Genomic DNA, 7,737 nt, shown 5'->3' with positions numbered 1-7,737 from the left:
TTCAATTGTAGCAAGTTTGAAGTTTCATTCTAATTATAGTATTGGCATTTCCTATTGTAGTTAAGCAACTTACTAGAATCGTAAGTGTCAAGTATATTAGTCCTAGATCTTAGTTGGATCCTAGTTTATGCAAGATTTTGACCTAATCTACACTACTAGGCCATGGCATGTTATGCATGAATGGTTTTTATAAAGATGCATGAGTCCGAGAATGACCTGAATTGACAGTTGTCACAACATGCAACCCTATAAACCTTGGATCTATGATTTCTCTAAAATACATGCAAATAAGAATTTTCCAAGGTTCTCATCCTATCTAGCACGACATGGGGAACTTGAATCATAAAACTAGTAGAATGACATACCTTTTTTCTTGTGGTTGATTGCTTGGAGTTTGAGAGCCTAGCACCAATAGTGTGGATGCCTCAAATGGAAATCAGAAATCACCACAAAATTTGGAAAAACTCTTGAGAGAGTATGTGCACTCTAGAAATCGGCCACCCTTAGTTCTCACACAAAACTAGTGCAATTTCAAGTGCCAAAGACTCCTTTATATAGTGTGGAGGATTAGGGTTACATTTATGTAAACCCTAATACCCATGACTCTTCCTTTCCAAGGATCAATTTGTTAAAATCTCTGTGGACTAGCCATTGACTCTCATGCAAACCTAGCCCATTTGAAATAAGCATTAGGCCACACTATATAAATACAAGAGCCCATTATTTAATTAATAACCTATTTTATCACTAAATTAATTCTAAATTAATTTTTGATCAATACTAATTAAATAATATGATTTCATATTAATATATTATACCTTATAATATATTAACAAATCATAAACATACTATTCTCAAAAGATTATCCATACAAATTGTTCGGGTGAAGTGCAACCCAAATGGACCATGCCGGGTTGTGTCGAGTGCATCTCAAATATTGTTATGGACTTAGACACCTTATCCAACAGTCTCCCACTTGGATAAGTCTAATAACTATATTTGCAGATATGACTTCAGGAAGCAACCGACAATCGTAGCTCATAAAACTCTATTGAACTAAGAAGCGCCATTTTAAACAAGTGATCATATAATCCTCTGTTCTCAAGATATCAGCTAGACAAATACATGGAACAACGTCGTACTTATTGTCCAGTAGTTTCTTTCCCGATTTCTGATTTGTTTGACATAGAACTAAATTGAACACATCAATTAAGTTCTAATCGGGCCTGGTACATAGGTAAAAAAAAATCATCGAGGGCCCCAGATATCGCTTCTAATCATCCAAGGACTAAAAGGAACATATAAACTTTGACTCATATGCTTGTTCTACTACTTACTAAATTATACACAAAGGCACATTTTATAACATCAAGTTACTGATGCATTTTCATACAATCAATGTACAACCAACTCATAGGTAACAACTCATATCTCTAGGTTTGAAGACTTATATGATATTACCATCTCACGATCACTCATGATAAATTCCATGAAGTCATACAAGTGAGCGTGGGTTAAATCCAATACTCAGAACTTATGAGCACTCATGAATGTTGTAGCAACTCTTACTATGTCTAACATATTAGACATCTACAAACTAGATTCATGACAATATTAATTCATATCTAAGGATGAGAGTGGGTCCAAACCCGGGCCGGATGGACCCGGACCCGGAAAACCCGGAACCGTTTAACGATATTTTTTAGAACCGGAACCCGGACCGGTATATAAGAACCGGTTCCGGTTCGGTTCCGAGTAAAGTGGGTCTAGAACCGAAAAACCCGGAAATAGGAAAGTGGGTAAGGTAGAACCGTGTCAAATGGGTTTAGAACCGAAAATGTTACCACATCTCGTGTAAAGGAACGATCTATCAAAAAAATGTTACAAAAAAAAAAGATTTAATATATCATTTTTGGGGGGCTGTAAATGACTCCGTACATATGCAAATAAGGTGTTTCCAGAGTCTATGACTATTGCCAAACAGTGAACTACAATTTAAAAAAATATCAGCCCAAACGGACTCATAACGAAGTAGATATGACATTTAAAGTTAACTAAAATTCTACAATAATGTTGTAACAGATTTAAAACAGCTTTGATATGTCATTTTTGGAGGGCCGTAAGTGACTCAATACACATGCAAATTAGGTGTTTCCAGAGTCTATAACTATTGCCAACCAGTGAACTACAATTTTAAAAAAAAATCAGCCCAAACGAACTCCGAATGAAGCAGATATGACAGTTTAAATAGGGCTAAAAATTCAGCAAGAATGCAGGAAAAAAATTATCTTCCATTTCATACTCGTAGAAAGCTTTTTCTAAATCTACCACGATCTTCAATAAGTCGTAAGTTGAGTTCCAACGAGTGGGACAATCGTTGCACAATCGTATTCCGGTTCCATAGTTAGCACGTTTCCTATACCAGTTCCACATCTAAACCGGTTCTTTGGCCCACTAAACCCGGACCTGGTCCATTTAACCCGGTTCCGGTTTTTTAGACATAACCGGTTAAAAAACCCGGATTAACTGGACCCGTTAGATCCATACCCGAAATAACTGGAACCCGGATAAGAGTAATATTGAAACCCAATGCCCGGACCGTTTAAGCATTTTCCGGTTATCCCGGTTCCGGTTCCGGTTTTGGTCCGGTTTTGCGGTTTTAAATCTCATCCCTATTCATATCTACTTCCAACATATGACTGACTGTGGAAAGTTTAAATAATTTAGTCATTCGGAGAGAATAACCTAGCTATTCTGGAAGTCAAAACATGTAAAGTGGAACACAAGAATAATCGAATCCAATATGGTCTCAGAACTTATGAATAAAGATAGAACACCTTTTATTTATCACCATATTGATTACACATTATTCATTGCACAATGTTTCAAATAATCAACTTAATACTTGAATTAAAACAACTGTTGTCCCATGCTTCAAGCATGTACACTATGTTTTTCTAAACGATAGTTATGCCATACTCCAAGTATGCACACTATGTTTGTCTACGATCCTTACTTTGTGAAATAGATCAATTGAACATGATTCCAATGATGCTCACTTCATAATCCCAAATCTTTATTAAAAGTGTAAGAATTCCATACTCTTGTCACTGCTCGAATGTGTTGGATTCTACACTATTATGCAATATTGTTTTTGTAATGTCTAGGTTCCAAGAGTCACAATGACTTGCAATTACAATACATTCCACTGGAAATTGTTACAAGACAATTCCAAGGTGACGAAGTCTCAAATTCAAAGTACATTCCTTTGAACATCCTTCTTGCATAAAAGTTTCTAACTTTCTCATAGATTCTTAATATCCAACTCCCAATATGGAAAACATTTCCATATTCTCATTTTGACTAACATTTCTGAACAAGAGTTGCCTCGTTTCAGAATATGTCAATATGGTTTCTCTCCAAAATTTAGCACCATACTTCCAACTGTCCATGAGCAACCAAACTTTGGTAAACCTCAGATTGTCCTTAACAATTGCTTAATCATTTTAGTCATATCCAATTCTAGACCTTTTCCCCTATTAATGCCCTAGGCATTTGGAAAATTTAGAAAGGATAAATATTATAGCACATGTAATCGTTCCTATATCCGAATCATATGAGACCCGATTCATGATGTCTCACATAAAGACATTATCCTAAACCAGTCTTTTGCTACAATATTTTTTATTTGCCATGTTTTCATAATTTGACTATGAAGAGGGATGCTGTAATCATAATCGAATTTGAGAACACAATATATATGGAATTTCCTCATGTTGAACCATTCCTACATAAAATTCATATATATATATATATATATATATATATATATATATATATATATATATATATATATATATATATATATATATATAATACATACCTTGTTCCTAGTGCGCCAAGTGTGACAACTCAAATGGTTCAGACAACATCATCAACACTTGGAATAACCATGAGAAGAAGACACTCATGCTCAAACTGGCTAGCCCTCATATATGTACCACTTGTGCTAATTTCTTGAGCTCAAGGGGTCCTTATATAGTGTGATCATTAGGGTTACACCATGTAACCCATGACTTTACCCAATCCTTATGCTCCATGGGTTTTAACCTCCATGGAGTATCCACGGATCACCACATGGGTTAAACCCAACATAAGGAATCATGGATCATAAGCCCACATATATAAGAATGAATGATTTACACAATCAATCCCCATATATTTAATTAGTCACATTTTGATCATTAAATTAAGTCTAAATTAATTCTTGATCAATACTAATTAAATAACATGATTTCATATTAATACATTAGAACTTATAATATATTAATATGTCACAAATGTCCTCTTCTCGCAAACGGTCTATCCAAATGTTTCGATGCCATGCAACCCAAATGGACCAAGCTGATTCAGGTCAAGTACATACCAATTATAGTTATGGACTTAGACACTAATACAATAGTCTCCTACTTGGATAAGTCTAAAACTATTATTGAGTATGACTTCAAAAACCAACTAGCAATCGTAGCTCTCAAAAGCTACTGTCGAACTCTGACCTCATTGTTGAACTCTAACCTTTGTCAATGACTTGTCCATTAGATAAGGGATCATATATTCCTCCATTCTAGATATCATATGGACTGAGAGACGAATTATTAATCATTCTCTCTGTCCATTTATTGTTTCCCGATTTCCGATTTATGACGACTGACTGATTGAACAAATCAAATCAGTCATGGCTTAGCCAAGCACTCACATGTGTCATCACTAAATCATCGAGGGCCCCACATATATCGCTTTTATCCTGAAGATAAAAGGAATGGATAAACTTCGACTCATATGGCTTGTTCTACTACTTGTTGAATCGTACACAAAAGCACGTTTTATAACATTGAGTTACCAATGTGTTTTCGTGCAATCAATGTATAACTAACTCACAGTAACAACTCATATCTCTAGGTTTAAAGAATATAAGATATTATCATCTCATGATCTTTCGTGATAAAATCCAAGAAGTGATTTAAATGAGCGTGGGTTGAATCCAATACTTGAATCCCTATTCCAGGAGTAGTCATGAACACTGTAGCCCCTTTGTCCCAGACAAACTACAAACCCATTCATGACAGTCTTACTTTAATACTTACTTCCAACGTATTATCAACTTTGGATGGTTTGAATAAGTTAGTCATTCGGGAAAAATAACCTAGTCATTATGGAAGTCAAAACATGCAAATTGAAACACAAGAATAATCGAATCCAATATGGTCTCAGAACTTATGAATATAAATAAAACACCTTTTATTTATCACCAAATTGATTACACATTATTCATTGCATACTGTTTGAAGCTATCAACTTTATACTTGAATTAAAACAATAGTTGTCCCATGCTGCAAGTAGGTACACTATGTTTTTCTAAACACTAGACATACCATACACCAAGTATGCACACTATGTTTGTCTATGATCTTTACTTTGTAAAATAGATCGATTGAACATTATTCCAATGATTCTCATTTCACAGTCCCAAATTCTTACCGCAAATGCAAGCATTCCAAATTCATGCCATTTATCGAAATCTATTAGATTCTAAACTTATATGCATTGATCCTCTATAATGATTATGCACAAAGTCACAAAGACTTTGCAACAGTCTTTATAGAGTATTCTAATGGATAACATTCCATGGAAATGAAGTCTCATATTCAAAGTCACTTTCTTTGAACATCCTTCTTGCATTAAGTTTCCTAATCTTACACAAATTGAATAGCTTCCACCTATGGAAATATTTCCGTATTCCCATTTTTTTTACTGTCATTTCTGAACAAGAGTTGTATCCTTTCAGAATATGTCAATAGAGTCCTTCCAAAATTAACATTATACTTCCAACTTTCCATGAGCAACCAATATTTGGTAAACCTTAGATTGTCCTCGACAATTGCTTAATCATTTTAGTCATATCCAATTCTAGATTATTCCCTCTTAATGCCCAAAGCATTTGGAAAATTTAGAAATGATGAATATTATAGCACATGCAATCAATCCTATATCCGAAGCATATGGGACACGATTCATGATGTCTCACATAAATACATGATACTAGAACGCAAATATTGAGCCACTCCAACATAAAAATCATACTACAATATTTCTATTTGCCAAGTTCTCACAATTCAGATTATGAAAAGGGATGTCGTAATCATAATCGAATTTTAGAACGCAAATAATGGACTCATATATAGAATTTCCTTATGTTGAGCCACTACAACATAAAAATCATATATATATATATATATATATATATATATATCCTTGACTAAAGACAATTAAAACCTCAATCTAATCTTTTAGAATTGAAATGAAGTATAATTTCCTCTCCCTTAATTATAGCAAAACAACTTATTCCCAATTGAAACTTTTGTTTTTCTATAATTAACATTGCTAACTTGCAATACTTAGCATAATTATCATGCTCCCACTAACATGAAAATTATTAGCATAATACTTATGCTCCCACTAGCTTTGACATGTACTCATAAATCAACTGAACTTCTAGAAATCAATACTGCATTGACTTTCTTACCAAAGTTCAAATTTCTGATACAAGATGCCTTGATAAAACTTTGTCAAAATCATAGACCTTTCCTTAGATAGCACACATGTGTGTATAAACAATTTCAGAACTATGAAAAGGGATGCTGTAATCATAGTCTCAATTGTTTAGACCTTTTCCATTTCTCACAAGTCCATGTTAGTGTGCTGGTTAACCACACACGCTCCACTAACGACTTTGAGAATGCAAAGATCACAATTGCTATGTTACTTAAAATCTACTTGGTGGAAGTGTTTCCTCCCCATCATTTTCATGAATCGGAGAGAAACCTTATGAACCTTAGATTTTATGGTGTATGTGTTCTTATCCACATGAATTTGTCAAAACCATAATCACAAGACTAGGTTATTGACAAATCCAAACTCTTATGGATTGTGCAGGCTTAACTTCTTGCCATCTGGTAGCACAAGAGCCTGCCATTACTTCCAAGTTGTTATGCAACCAATTGAGAACTCTATGAACTCATATGCAAATCCAACTTTAACTGGAATGGGCATATAATTAGAAATATGTCAACATGATAGGTTATAAACCTCTAGTCGTGTGCTAGTGATCAAACTACATGTTTTTATTCTTTATTAGAACTTGAAATTTTTTCAGGATCTTTAAGACTCCCACTGTTCTCTTGACATATAAGACTATCTTGCCAATTATTCAAGAGATAGTGCAGATTCTTTATCAAGAAAAACACTTCACACAATTGACCTTAGATGGTATTTGTTTTATCTAAAACATCACAAGTTACCAATTTCAAACGTCCAAGAATAGGACACTTTTACTCTTACATTTGACAAGTGTTATAAACCTTTCTTTAAGATATGTCACTCAAGTTACAATCTTGGAGTATGACTCTAAGATATTTTTGGAAATAAGTGTGACTCATGTTCTTGATTTAACCATTTCAGCAATTCTTGATTCCTCTTCTTAGCCATAGGAATGCACTAAGATGTCCTTAGAGAACCAATTGCGATATGGTTTCTTAATCATTGAGATGATCACAAAACATGACACTAAAGTACTCTCCTATCTTTTCAGATTTGAGAAACTTTTATCCTTTTGCCTAATTTGATTCTTCTCATTTGTTCTGCCATACATCGAATCTTTTCCAATGTTTTAGAATTATA

This window comes from Lactuca sativa, chromosome 2, assembly GCF_002870075.4.
Source record: "Lactuca sativa cultivar Salinas chromosome 2, Lsat_Salinas_v11, whole genome shotgun sequence".
Lineage (NCBI taxonomy): Eukaryota > Viridiplantae > Streptophyta > Magnoliopsida > Asterales > Asteraceae > Lactuca > Lactuca sativa.
The sequence above is the reverse complement of the archived record's forward strand: the minus strand, read 5'-3'. Positions refer to the sequence as shown.